The following is a 15494-nucleotide window of genomic DNA, read 5'->3' on the forward strand; positions in this document are numbered from 1 at the left end:
CCTATTACGCAGAAATCCATGTTATGGCTCATCTAGGTAGAGAATAAGATGATATTCTACTTATACTAGGCTCCACTCATTAACAATATGCGTGCCTTAAAATACACAGTGGTAAAAACAAGGATTTAGGATGCGGCTTCAGAGAAGATGAAAAATGAGCATTTATTTATTATACATCCTTGGTACTAATCAATTTAACAGTAGCAGCGTGAATGGCAAATGTTTCAGCAAGAGAGACCACCCCAGGGATAAGAAGGGGGCTGACACATCAAGACAAAAAGGCACTATCATGTTAATACTTCTCCCCAAAATAACAAAAGGAAAGGAAGAGAATACAAAGTAAACCAAGTGCCAGGGAGCATGGGCATCTTTTCTGTTTGTAACTCAGAATTTAAGGCCCGTCCCAGTGACTGACCTTAAATGAAATGACGCAAGTTAAATGAATAGTATAAGCAACAGTAATAAATGTAAAACACTCCGGGTATTCATTAAATTGTGCCAGGATAATTTGTTAGCTTGTAAGTAAAGTAAAATCTCAGACCCTTCACAGGTCTAGACATTTGTGCGGAACCAGACAGGAGTTAATGCAGAAATAATGCAGTCCCCTTAGTAAAAATGTGGCAATATGAAAAAGAAGGAAGTTTCAATTGATAGAAGCAATGAGAAGGACCAAAGACAAGAGGAAGTGCTGACTTTTTAATGAGTTAGAATCTTAGACATCAGAACAGCACAAAGGAGTCTGCAACATGATTAATGGAAAGTCACCAGTGTGGATGTTAATGGGAATGAAACAATATGAAGAGGACACCAAAAGCTAATTACAGACAAGTATGAATAAGATGCCGAACAGCTCATTCAATTGCCTAAAAGTAAATACGGAATAAACTCTGTCATGTGAGTAGCAGGCTTCCTTTCAGCCCTTTAATTCTTTGGAAAACTCTATAGAGAAATGATTAGAGAAGGGTAATGTAAATGTTCTCAGAGAGAGCAAAATCTTGGCAACATTTTTTCCTTTTGTTGTCTGGCTTCTGAAGAACAATAAAATATAGTGATTTTCACCCTGAAGAAGAATAAGAAACTAAACTCTTTGCCAAACTGCTTTAAGTATTTGAAAATAGACACATAAAGTCCCAGAGAAAATCAAATTCTGCACTTTTTCAAACATTCGAAAAGCCAAGAGTTGAAGTTTTTTAGCCCTAAAAAAATGAGAGTATTTTGTTTACAAATCCCATAAGTTCCCTTGCCACCTACCTCCACCTGCCCTGCCCTTTGTGCACAAACATTTGCCCTGGTAAAAGATTATCTACTTGAACATACTGAAGACCTTTTCTAGGCCTTTCATAAACCTTGTAGGCTCTCTCTTCATCCAACTTTTAACCATCTCACAGAGAATATTTGGTGTGTTCTGGTATTCAGCTTGTTTGCATTTATGATGGGAGTTTTTGAAAAATACTAATTGTGATTGTATGTCCTAATGAATGTGTCCTCTCTGTGTCTCTTTTTGAAGTCATTTCTAAGTGCTAGAATTAACTGTAATGCTCAAGCAGTTTGGTACAATTGTGTATTAAACCTTTGCAGATAAAAATCCATAAAAACAGTAAATGAAAAATTTGCATAACAAAATTTAAAAATTATGTCCTCAGTCATGATGGAAATCTCCTAAACAAATAAATGTTACCCTGACAACAATACTGTTGGTAAACTAAAATGATTACAAAATTATTGCATTTAAGCATAGATACTAGAAGACTACTAGTGGCTATAACTAATACAGAGCACTCACAGGAATCTGGTTCAGGAAGACAGCCTGAAATTCAATTTACAGCCTTTTGCAAAACTGCATAAACACCTTTGCAAAACTCAATTTCTGACTCCTTTTCATTCATTGAACAACAATTTCACCCCTTTTATTGTTAGCTGACGTGTAATAATAATACCTATTTATGCAATACAGAGTGATATTTCAATACATGCATACAAATGTGTAATGATCAGACTAAATAGCATATCCATTACCTCAAACATTGATCATTTCATTGTACTATGAACATTCAAAATTCTCTCTTCTAGCTTTTTGAAAATATAGAGTAAATTACAGTTAACTATATTTATTTACCCTATTGTGCTACAAAACACCAGTACTCATTTAGTACTATACAGCTATAATTTTGTATCCATTAACCAATCTCTTCCCATCCTTCCTTCTCACCTACCCTTCATGGCTTCTAATACCTCCAATTCTACTCTTTTTTTTTTTTTTGAGACGGAGCCTCACTCTGCAGCCTAGGCTAGAGTGTGGTGGTGCAATCTCGGCTCACTGCAACCTCTGTCTCCCGAGTTCAAGCAATTCTCCTGCCTCACCTTCTGAGTAGCTGGGATTACAGGCGCACACCACTACACTCGGCTAATTTTTGTATTTTTAGTAGAGACGGGGTTTCACCATGTTGGTCAAGCTGGTCTTGAACTCCTGACCTCGTGATCTGCCCTCCTCAGACTCCCAAAGTGCTGGGATTACAGGCATGAGCCACCGCGCCCGGCTCCAATTCTACTCTTTACTTTCATGAGCTCGATTTTTTTTTAATCTCCCACATATGAGTAAGAACATGCAGCATTTAACTTTCTGTGCCTTATTTTACTTAACATAATAACCTCCAGCTTCATCCATGTTTCCATAAATAGCAGGATTTCATTCTTTTTCATGGCTGTATAGGACCAATATTCTAAAGCATTTCCCCTGTGTTTTCTTCTAGTAGTTTATAGTTTCAGATCTTACTTTTAAGTCTTTAATCCATTTTGAGTTAATTTTTGTATAAGATGAAAGATGAGAGGTCTAGTTTTATTCTTCTGCATATAGATATCCAGTTTCCCCAGCATGATTTATTGAAGAATATATCCTTTCCCCCAATGTATGTTCTGGGCACCTTTATTGAAAATCAGTTGGCTGTAAATACATGGATTTATTTCTGGATTCTCTGTTCTGTTCCACTGACTTATGTGTCTGTTTTCATACCTATGCCATGTTGTTTTGGTTACCATAGTTTTGTAGTATATTTTGAAGTCAGGTAGTGTGATGCCTCCAGCTTTGTTCTTTTTGCTCAGGATTGCTTTGTCTTCTGTGATTCCATATGAATTTCAGGGTTGTTTTTTTTTTTTTAATTTCTGTGAAGAATATCACCGATATTTTGATAGGGATTGCATTAAATCTATAAATTGCTTTAGGTAGTACACTCTTGCTTTTTAATATCTTCAAATACTGTTATCTATTAAGAATACAAAAAACCTGTATTAAGCTATTCCTAAACTTACAATATTTATCAGAGCACTGGCCATTCAAGTTCTAAGTCCCAAAGATATATCATCATTTTAGACAGTTGGAACTACAGTCTGACTTGCAAAAGTAGATGGAAATAGTTCTATTCTCAGCACACACAATGCAAACATTATAGGAACATCCACTCAATGGAAGTCAAAAAGCAAAACTGTACTTTGAAAGGCAATGAGTATCCATCTATTTGAATAGCTAAAGTACACAAACAAAAAAAATTTGACAATACTAATTCCTGGCAAGCATGCAGGACTTTCAAAAATTACTGGTGTAAGTACAAAATAGTAGAGACACTTTGGAAAACAGTGTGACAGTTTCTTATAAAGTTAAATATACCTTTACTATATGACCCAGCAATTCCACTTCTAGGTATGTATCTGAGGGAAATGAAAAGTTATAGTCACACAAAAACTTGTACAGAAATATTTATAAGTGATATTAATAATCACCAAAACCTGGAAATCAACCAAATGTCCTTCAACTAGTGAATGGATACAGTATGGTACATTCTCATAATGGAATGCCATTCAACAATAAAAAGGAATAAACCACTGACATCCAAGAACATGGATGAATCTTAAATGCATTATGCTAAATGAAAGGAGCCAGGGGCAGAGAATAGATCAGGGAGGGATTTGCCAAGAGGTGGGGGCAGAAGGGAAGGGCTGACTACAAAGGAGCAATACAGGGGAATTTTGAGGGGGTAATAAAACCATTTTGCATCTTGATTATGCACATATCAAAACTAATAGAACTATTGCACATCAAATGAGTAAATTTCATTGGATATAAATTTTAAAATATGCAAAAAAATTTTTTTAAGCAATGAAGTTTTACTAGATTCAATTTTTAAAATGTTGCTGGAAGGATGCCTTGGTGTCCCACAAGCAACTATTTCAACTGAACTGTGGCACCAGCGTCCACAGGGGATCCAACTAATGATTGAGGCTTTCTCAAAGTGACTGTTACACTTAAGATAGCAGGAAGTTATTAATGCTCCAGCTGATTATTGCATAAGGAGTTGCGGAACATTTTAGTATTTAAAATGCTATTTCACTAAAAGGAGTACAATCTTTTCTTTTCCCTTTGGCTCCAACTTAAGTCTTAGGCTGCAACTGTTCCCATGTACAATGAGAGACAAGAGGAAAAAAATGAAAGATAAAGATGTATAGGATTACCATCCTTTTTTCATACGCAATTGTTTGTTTCCTTTTGAGATTCATCATTAAAAACCCTACTCTGTTTAAACAAAGACCAGGAAAATGCATGTAAATATAACTTTCAATCTATCTAATCTATTCAACAAAGAACGTCACCCATTTTCACAAGCCTAGGATTGGATCCACAAAAATTACATCATTCCTGATTTTCGAATTGAAAAGAAAAGGAAAAATATTGTCAAAATCAAGAGTAGGAATACACAACTCAAACCTCTGCATGTACATCAAATGATTCTTTAAAAAAATCCAACAAACTGGCCAGGTGCGGTGGCTCACATCTGTAATCCCAGCACTTTGGGAGGCCAAGGTGGGCAGATCACTGAAGGTCAGGAGTTCAAGCCCAGCCTGGCCAACATGGCAAAACCCCATCTCTACTAAAATACAAAAATTAGTCAGGCATGGTGGCATGTGCCTGTAATCCCACCTACTCCAGAGGCTGAGGCAGGAGAATCGCTTGAACCCGGGAGGCGGAGGTTGGCAGTGAGATGAGATCGTGCCACTGTACTTCAGCCTGGATTACAGAGCGAAACCCTGTCTCAAAACAAACAAACAAACAAACAAAACCAACAGAACTATATTATCTTGACTACAGGCCTGATTTCCTAAGTATATGGTGTATTTCAAAATGTACTTTTTATTAGGACCATAGTTTATGTTTTAGGTTTGAAGAAAAGGAATCTCAGAAAAGCCTCATTCTAGGGAAAAGGAATTATCAACACAAGAATTTTTGTTTTGAGAGTCTTACTCTAGAGTAACATTAATACTCAAATTACATTTGACTATTGCCAAGGTATTGCCACAAATCTTTGAAAACTTGGGAAACTTAATATTAAAGCTGATGAATTTCTTTAGTTAAACTAGACTTTGTAGAGATGTGTAGTATTAAAGTCACTACTTTTAAAGAAAAGTTTTAAGCTTTATTTGAAAATAAAAATGTATCAATTAAAATTTACTAGAGCAAAACATTTCTTCAACTTCATGGCAGACATATGAAATAAATGGGGCAACATAATCCAGGTTTTGTAGAAAATTTTCTGTCTCACATTTTAAAATCATGTTGTTAGTGCTTGTCCCTGGCTCACTGCCAGTTTTCCACAATTCAGAGATAATTCATCTAATTAATGAGACAAGATGACAAGTTCTGGAAAAGGCTGTAAAGGCTAGTTTTTACTTCTAATAACAATGATGATATTACCAGCTATTAAGCATATCCTACACATATATCAGATATCACACTAGAAACTGGACACAAATGGCCTCCTTTAGTGTTCACCATAATCCTGTGATGCAGGTACCTTAAGCGAGGAATCTGAGTCTCAGATAGATGAAACAAATCACAGAACTAATCAGTACAGAAGAAGAGACTAAAGCCCAAAATGAGTAACTCCAAAGTCCATGTCTTTTCACTCTGAGAAGCCAAACAATCAGACAGACCCAGAACACCTTAAAATCAAACTTTGCTGCTAATTAACCAGCTCTAGGACAGTTAGTGAATCTAACTGCTCTGAGATTCAGTGTCTAAATGTACAAACTGTGGCTAATTCTTTTCATCTATCATGAAAAACAATTAAAGGTCAAATTATATATGGCCACGTATATTGTTTTTAGTTTACAAAAACTTTCGTTTAATTGAGCCACTGGTGTATCTAATAATCTGAATAAGTAAATCAGAAGGCAATTTCCTTTGAAAATTTTGAATGTATATACTATGTTTTAAGGGAAAATCATAGGTTTTAAATTGCTCAGTGGTGGCAAATTTTCTCATATCTCTACATTTCTCATAGTGGTTTAGCACAGTAGTGATCAATAAATAGCTATAAATGTCAGTTCAAATCAGATTCCATTTTATAAATTAAAATTAGAGTTGGTCAATTTAAAAGACAAAGATCTTCAAGATTCAATGAAACCCACAAAATCCAGCTACAAACACATTACAAAAGACATAAAACAGAATTATACATTAAGGTTAAAAGTAACTGAAAGGAAAAAGATGAAGCAGGTAAATATTAACTAAAAGAAAGCTTGTAAGAAAAAAAAAAAAAGCAATATAAGGGGACAAGAGGTCTGGTCACTATATAAAAAAATGTACAATTCATTAAAAATATGTAGTTCTAAATTAGATGTGTATCTAATACCATAGTCTCAAAATACATGAGGCAAAATGACAGCAAATATATTTAATATGGTTATTTGAGGATGAAGTGAGATAAAAATATGACAGTACCAGAATAGGATATTTACTGTTTTATCTCCCCAGATGTCCCACTTTTCTTGAAATGTAGAAAATACTCTCAGAAATATATATCAGAAACAAGATATGACAATAAATGCTCTAAAATAAGGGATTGGGGAAGATTAGGAATTAGAGTTGGTTAAACTACAGCATTCTACAATGTTCTGGCAGAAGGGACTTTCTTTTAATCCAGAATTAGAATAATTCAACAAATTTCCTGAAGTCATAAAAAAGGCAGAAGAGAGAAGTCTAGTCTAGACTATAGAAAAATATTTACTATACAGGATCATGTACTCAAATACTTTCCTCATTAGCATTCTAAACACCCTTATTCTCCAAAAGTTCTTTTATTTTTTGAGACGGAATCTCTGTCACCCAGGCTAGAGTGCCACGGCACACTCTCAGCTCACTGCAACCTCTGCCTCCCGGATTCAAGCGATTCTCCTGTCTCAGCCTCCCGAGTAGCTGGGACTACAGGCAAACGCCACCATGCCCGGCTAATTTTTGTGTTTTTATGTAGAGAAGGGGTTTCATCAGGTTGGTCAGGCTGGTCTCAAACTCCTGACCTCAAATAATCTGCCCACCTCAGCCTCCCAAAGTGCTGGGATTACAAGCATAAGCTACCATGCCCGGCCTCTAAAAGTTCTTTGTACCTTCCACTATGTATCCTCTACCGTGTTCCTAGAGCACTGTTAGAGACAGTTACAATATAAAGACCTGGCCTGTTAAAGGTTTTACTTTCACTAAGTCCCTAGAACTGCTCCCAAAGCTCTTTCCAGGACTCTATCTCATTGCTTCCACATCTCCATTGCCGGCATTGGCTATTCCAAGCTTCTCTTTAAGTCTTCCATCCCACTTTTTAACCAGCAATTCGCCTTCAAATATGCATTGGGTCTCTCACGATTCTCTGTTCAGTCTCCTGTTCCATTTAACTAGCATTTATTTTCTAAATAAAATTTCTCAGACAAAAATACAGACTGCCTCCTTTTCTTCACCACATGTTTTCTTCTTAATGCTCTGCAATCTTTTCTAAACTCTACTAAAAATGCTCTCTCAAAAGTTACTAACCCAAAACAAAACAATAGCCTTCTCAGGCCATATTCTGCTTAACCATTTTGCAGCATTTGACATACTGATACCCCTTCCATTTTGAAATTCTTTCTTTGGTCTCCATGTCATTGGATAAATCCATGAGCACTTATTGAGGATTTTACTATGATCAAGTTCTCTCCTTATGCTTCCACTTCCACATGGCAGACAGATCATAATGGTTCCCAATGAATCCATGGAGAGAGACAAGTCTCAGCTACTCCAGTCATCCCCATCAAGGCCCCAAACATATGGGTGAGGCCATTTTAGATCCTCCAGCTGTAGCCAATCTACCAATACAGCCAGGGTAAGCCCAAGAGAGACCAGGAGAAGAATCATCAGAATGAGAAATAAATCATTGTTATTGTTTTCAGACACTAATATCAAGAATGATATTACTACGGGGAATATTATGCACAACTCTATACATATAAATTCAACAACTTTGATGAAATGGACCAATCTCTTGGAAACCAAGCTATCAAAACCTAATTCAGATTACCTAAATGGTCCTATACCTATTAAAGAAATAGAATTTATAGTTTAAAACCTTCCAAAAGAGAAATTTCCAGGCCCATATGGCATCACTGGAGAATACTACTAAGCATTTTAATAAGAAGTAACATCAATTCTATAAGACGTCTTCCAGATAATAGAAGAGGTAGGAATCCTTTCCAATTAATTCTATATGGACAGCATTATTTTGATACCAAAACCAGATAAAAACATTACAAGAAAACTACAGAACAATATTCCTTGTGAACATCTTGGATCAAAAACCTCTCAACAAAATAACCAGTAATATATAAAAAACAAATTGAACCCTGCAATATATAAAAAGATTAAATGAGATTTATTCCAGAAATACTGGTTCAACACTTGAAAATTAATAAGCGCAATCCATCCTGTTAGCAGGCTAAAGAAAAATGCCATCTCATCTCAACTGATGCAAAAAAAGATTTAAAAAAATTAACATCCATTCATAGGAGAAGTGCCCAGAAAACTACGAATAGAAGGAAACTTTCTCAGCCTAATAAAGGGTATCTATGGAGAAACAACATTTAACATTATACTTCATAGTGAGAGACTAATTACTTTCTCCCAAGATCAGGAACAAGGCAAGAATGTCCCCTCTTGCCACTCCTGTTCAAAATCATATTAGAAGTCCTAGACAGTGGAATAAAGCAAGGAAAAGAAAGAAATGGTCTTCAGATCAAAAAAAGAAACAAAACTGGGCCACAGTAGTAGCTCAACATGTATAAAATCCCAGTACTTTGGGAGGCCAAGGTGGGAGGATTACATGAACCCAGGATTTCAAGACCAGTCTAGGCAACATAGTGAGACCCCATCTCTACAGAAAAATAAATAAATAAATAAATAAATAAATAAATAAAAGCCAGAAAGGGTGGCCAGGAATGCCTGTAGTCTCAGCTATTCCTGGGGCTGAGATGGAAGGATCACTTGAGCCCACGAGGTCGAGGCAGTAGTGAGCCACGATCATACCACTCTATGCCAGCCTGTATAACAGAATGAGACCCTGTCTCAATAAATACATAAATAAATAAACACTGTCTCTATTCACAGATAACATGAACGTTTATGCAGAAAAAAAGTTTAATCTATTACAAAAATTCCTAGAACTAATAAATGACATTAATAAGCTTGCAAGGGCTGGGCCTGGTGGCTCACGCCTGTAATCCCAGCACTTTGGGAGGCCAAGGTGGGCAGATCACCTAAGGTCAGGAGTTCGAGACCAGCCTGACCAACATGGAGAAACCCTGTCTCTACTAAAAATACAAAATTAGTCAGGCATGGTGGTGCATGCCTGTAATCCCAGCTACTCGGGAGACTGAGGCAGGAGAATCGCTTGAACCCAGGAGGCAGATGTTGCGGTGAACCGAGATCGCACCATTGCACTCCAGCCTGGGCAAGAAGAGCGAAACTCCGTCTCAAAAAAATAAAAAATAAGGTTGCAAGACACAAAATTAACAAACAAAAATCAACTGTATTTCTATGTGTTATGAATGAACAGATGGAATTTTTAAAATTTTAATACCACTTGACTAGCTCCAAAAATATGAAATACTTACATACAAAATTAACGCGTATGACCTTTATGCTAACAACTATGAAACATGATAAAAGAAACAAAAAGACCTAAAAGTATGGAAAGACATAATGTAAACAATTAGATCTATAGATTTAATAAATCCCAACCAAAATCCCAGAAGGATTTTTTTGTACATATTAACAAATTGATTCTAAAATATATATGAAAAAGCAAAGAAACCTCAATAGCCAAAGAACAAAGCTGGAGGACTCACAATAATTGATTTCAAGACTTACTATAAAGCTATGGTAATCAAGACATGGTGTTATTGGTAAAAAGAAAAAAGAAAAAACCGACACAAAGGCCAATGGAATAGAGAGCCCAGAAGTAAACCCTCAGAAATATCTAATTTAATTTTTGACAAGATGAAAAGGCAATTCAATGGAGAAAGGATGCTTTTTTTTTTTTTCAAATAAATGGTGTTGGTACAGTTGGACATCCATAAACAAAAGATTAAAACTCGACATTAACTCACACCTTATATAAAAATTAACTCAACATGGATCATAGCCCTAAATGTAAAATGTAAAACTATAACACTTCTAGAAGAAAACACAGGAGAAAATATGATTGACCTTGCATTAGGCAAATAGCTTACAAATAAAATACCAAAAGTAAAATCCATAAAAGAAAAATGTATAAGTTGGACTTTACTAAAATGAAATACTTTGTTCTTCAAAAGACTGCTAACAAAACTAAAACACAGCCATAGACTGGGAGAAAATACTTACAAATCACATTTCTGTCAAAGCACTTGCATCAAGAATATACGAAGAACTCTCAAAACTCAACAATAAGGAAATAATGCAATTTAAAAATGGAGAAAAGATCTAGAAACTTTACCAAAGAAGATATACGTACAACAAATAAGCACTTGAAAAGGTACCCACTATCTTTCATTAGGAAAATACAAATTAAAACCAGAAGGACATACTACTACACATCTTAAAAAATGGCAAATTTCAAAAAACTGTCAATACCAAATACCACAATGCTGAGGAAGTAGAACTCCAGTACACTGTTGATGGGAATGCTTGAAAAATAATTTGACAGTTTCTATTTTTCTTCTCTCTCTCTTTTTTTTTTTAAGAGACAGGTTCTCAATTTGTCACCTAGGCTGGAGTACAGTGGCATGGCCATAGCTCACTGTAACCTCAAACACCTGAGCTCAAGAGACCCTCCTGCCTCAGCCTCCAAAGAAGCTAGGGTTACAAGCACACACCATCATGCTTGGCTAATTTTTAAATTTTGTGCAGAGACAGGGTGTTGCTATGTTGGCCAGGCTGGTCTCAAACTCCTGGCCTCAAGTGATCCTCCCTCCTCAGCTTCTCAAAGTGCTAGGATTACAGGTGTGACCACCACACCGGCCAGCAGTTTCCTTTCCTTTCTTTTCTTTTCTGTTCTTTTTTTTTTTTTTGAGATGGAGTCTTGCTCTGTCACCCAGGCTGGAGTGCAGTGGTGCCATCTCAGCTCACTGCAAGCTCCACCTCCCAGGTTCACGCCATTCTCCTGCCTCAGCCTCCTGAGTAGCTGGGACTACAGGCGCCCACCACCAAGCCCGGCTAATTTTTATAAAATTAAATATATACCTACCATATGATCCAATAACTCTGCTCCCAGGTATCTACCCAAGAGAAATGAAAACTGAGTTCACACATACATGTAACTGAATGTTTATAGCAGCTTTATTCATAATCACCAAATATTGGAAATAACCCAAATGTCCTTCAACTGGTGAATGGCTAAACCAACTGTGGTCCTTTTTATATTATATATGAGAATATTTTTACACGTCAGAATCTATGTCGGATCTATTAAGTTGATCTAGTCTGGCTAGGTGCAGTGGGTCACACCTGTAATCCCAGCACTTGGGTGGCCGAGGCAGGAGGATCCCTTGAGCCCAGGAGTTTAACACCAGCCTGGGCAACATAGTGAAACCCCATCTTTACAATATAAAAAAATATAAAAAATTACTCGAGCATGGTGGCTCAGACCTGTGGTTCCAGCTATTCAGGAGGTTAAAGTGAGAGGATGGCTTAAGCCTGGGAGGTCAAGGGTGCAGTGAGCTGTGATCACTGTACTCCAGCCTGGGCAACAGAGTGAGACCGTGTCTCAAAAAAAAAAAAAAAAAAAAAAAAAAGAGTGGCCAGACATGGTGGCTCACGCCTGTAATCCCAGCACTTTGGGAGGCTGAGGTGGGTGGATCACAAGTTCAGGAGTTCAAGACCAGCCTGGTCAACACAGTAAAACCCTAAATATACAAAAAATTAGCCAGGTGTGGTGGTGGGTGCCTATAATCCCTGCTACTGTGGAGGCTGAGGCAGGAGAATCGCTTGAACCTCGGAGGCAGAAGTTGCAACGAGCTGAGGTCGCGCCACTGCACTTCGGCCTGGGTGACAGAGAGACTCCATCTCAAAAAAAACCAAAAAAACAAAACAAAAAAAAACCTATTCTTATATCAGCACACAGAAAAGTTTTAATAACTGCAGCTTGACAATGTGTTTCACTAATGTATTATCCTTCTTTACATTTTTTTAGTTGTTCATAGTTACCAATGTTTCCACCCAAACTTTATTGCCACATTCCCTCCAAAAATATTCCTATTGTAATTTCCCCAGTAATTCCACTTATCCTAAAAATTAATGTATCAAGAACTGGCAGCTTTACAATATTCAATTTTCAGCCAGGCACATTGGCTCTGGCTTGCATTCCCAGCACTTTGGGAGGCCAAAGGAAGGCAGATCATTTGAGTCCACAAGTTCAGCCTGGGCAACATGGCAAAATCGGTTCCATCTCTACAAAAAATAATTTCAATTTTCCCATCTATGAGCACTGACATGTGTCTCCACTTATTCAGTCTACTTTTATATCAGTGAAATTTTACAACTTAAAAAACATATATATGAGTTTCATACATATCTTGTTATGATGATTTCTAAACTTTTTATCATTAGTGGTGGTGGTGGCAGTAGTGGTTAAAACTTCTATCTTCTAATCAATATTAGTAATAATCATTCAATTAGATTTTTTGAGATATCCACACAGGCATTTTGATGAACTCCTTATTGTTTCTAATGGTATCCCCCCTTGATTTTCTTGAGTAAGATTTCTATTTTTAAGTTACATGATATGAGATCTCCCATTAAAGGTCATATCTTACCTGGCTAACAATAGATATAATTCTCCGCTTCCTCCACAACAGCTTGTGATAAAATACAGGAAACTGTTTCACACAACTGCTTATCTTAATCCCTAGGTAGGCCTCATTACTATTAATTATAACAAAAATAATTATCATTTACTATGACCTGCAATGTCCCAGACTTTGTTGCACATTTTACTTGCACAAACACTTAGCTTTACAACAACCTTGCAAGTGTAGAGACTGCAAGTCCCAGTTTATTAATAGGAAAACTAAAACTTAGAGAACCTAAGTGCTTGCCCAAGACCAGAGTTAGTGGGTAATGGGTTGAGACAACATTCACATCCAGGTTTACCTTACATCAATACCCTTCCTCATTTCACTTCACCTCACCACTTCTTCCTTTACAAGAAGGGGAGGAGATAAGGAGCAAAAAGAAGAAGAAATTCTACCTAGTACTATTAAATGTAGTTGTGTTTTCTTTTCTTTTCATGTGTATGAGTGTGTGTGTGTGACCGGATCTCCCTCGGTCACCCAGGCTGGAGTGCAGTGGCGCGATCACAGCTCACTGCAGCCTCAACCTCCCTGCCTCAGGTTATCCTCCCACTAAGCTTCCCAAGTAGCTGGGACTACAGGCGTGCACCACCATGCTGGCTTAATTTAAAAAAAAAAAAATTTTTTTTTTATACAGATAGGGTGTCATCATGTTGCCCAGGCTGGTTTTGAACTCCTGTGCTCAAGCAATCTGCCCACCTCAGCCCCCAAAGTGCTGGTTCACAGGTCAGAGCCACTGCGTCTGGCATTTTTTTCCAATCTGTTTTTCTGTAAGCAAGTGACATCAAATCAAATGATTACCAAATGGTGTGGGGTAGGAGGGAAGCAGTTGCTCAAGCTACAAAATAAATTCTCAGTTGGCAACACCTTGCATTTGTTTTCAGCTGGTACACCTTAACATACTGTTCAAAGCCAAAGACACAATCATGAGTTAGTATTTGTCATCTGTTTATTTTATTTAAATGCACTCTCATAACTAAAACAATACTGATAATTAGTATTTCAAGTATCTCTCCAAAAGAAACGTGCTAATTTGGGATCAAGAGTTCTGGATAGGGACTATACTAAGCTACCAAACTGCTACTTGAACCTAGGCAAAACACTTATCTTTTAGTGCCACCGCTTTTCCATTAGTATACATTTTTCAAAGTTTTGAGAAAACTAATTTTGTCACTTAATAAGAGTTAATCATTTATGTTTTGAGAGTATATTTTATTTTCTGTACCCATTAACCATCCCCACTTCCCCTCCACGCAACCCCCGACTACTCTTCCCAGACCCTAGTAAATATCTTTCTATTTTCTATCTCCATGAGTTCAATTGTTTTAATTTTTAGGTCCCATAAATAAGTGAGAACATGCAATATTTGACTTTCTGTGCCTTATTTCCCTTAATGTAATGACCTCTAGTTGTTGTTGTTGCAAAACCATGTTGTTGCAAATGACAGGATCTTATTCTGTTTTATGGATGAATAGTAGTGTATATGCACCACATTTTCTTTATCTATTTGTCTGTTGATAGATACTTAGGTTGCTTCCAAATCTTGGCTATTATGAACGGTGCTGCAACAAACATGGGAATGCAAATATTCTTCGATATACTGATTTCCTTTCTTTTGAGTATATATCCAGCAGTGAGATTGATGGATTGTATTGTAGCTCTAATTTTAGTTTACTGAGGAACCTCTAACCTGTTCTCCATAGTGGTTGTACTAATTTACCCTCCCACCAACACTATACAAGATTTCCCTTTCTCCACATCCTCACCAGCATTTATTATTGTCTGACTTTTGTGGGGGATTTTTTTGTTTGTTTTCCTGAGACAGAGTCTCACTCTGTCACGCAGGGTGAAGGGCAGTGGCATGATCTCGGCTCACTGCAACCTCTGCCTCCCGGGTTCAAGGAATTCTCATGCCTCAGCATCCTGAATAGTTGGAATTACAGGTGTGCACCACCATACCTGGCTAATTTTTTTGCATTTCAGTAGAGATGGGGTTTTGCCATGTTGGCCATGCTGGTCTTGAACTCCTGCCTGAAGTGATCCACCTGCCTTGGCCTCCCAAAGTGCTGGGACTACAGGTGTGAGCCACTGAACTTAGCCTGATTTTGTATTTTTAAATAGCCTGTCTTCATGTTCATTAGTTCTTCTGCTTAATCAATTCTACTATTAAGAGACTTTGGTCGAACAGACACACAAAAAAATGCTCATCATCACTGGCTATCAGGGAAATGCAAATCGAAACCACAATGAGATACCATCTCACATCAGTTGGAATGGCGATCATTAAAAAGTCAGGAAACAACAGGTGCTGGAGAGGATGT

At 37.1% G+C, this 15494-nt stretch overlaps 1 protein-coding gene and 1 long non-coding RNA gene across 3 annotated transcripts in view; both read right to left on the reverse strand.

Annotated features, from left to right (window-relative positions):
- MEGF9 (multiple EGF like domains 9) overlaps window positions 1-15494 on the reverse strand; it is a 114978-nt gene that overhangs the window by 63087 nt on the left and 36397 nt on the right. The gene's annotated exons all lie outside the window — the stretch shown is intronic.
- LOC116270067 overlaps window positions 5036-15494 on the reverse strand; it is a 28941-nt gene continuing 18482 nt past the window's right edge. Inside the window, exons 3-4 of the long non-coding RNA XR_004177984.1 lie at window positions 13572-13577; window positions 5036-6566 (exon numbers count right to left, since the gene is read on the reverse strand). This is a non-coding gene — a long non-coding RNA (uncharacterized LOC116270067). The remainder of the gene's footprint in view (window positions 6567-13571; window positions 13578-15494) is intronic.

Source organism: Papio anubis, chromosome 13, assembly GCF_008728515.1.
Source record: "Papio anubis isolate 15944 chromosome 13, Panubis1.0, whole genome shotgun sequence".
Taxonomy (NCBI): Eukaryota; Metazoa; Chordata; class Mammalia; order Primates; family Cercopithecidae; genus Papio; species Papio anubis.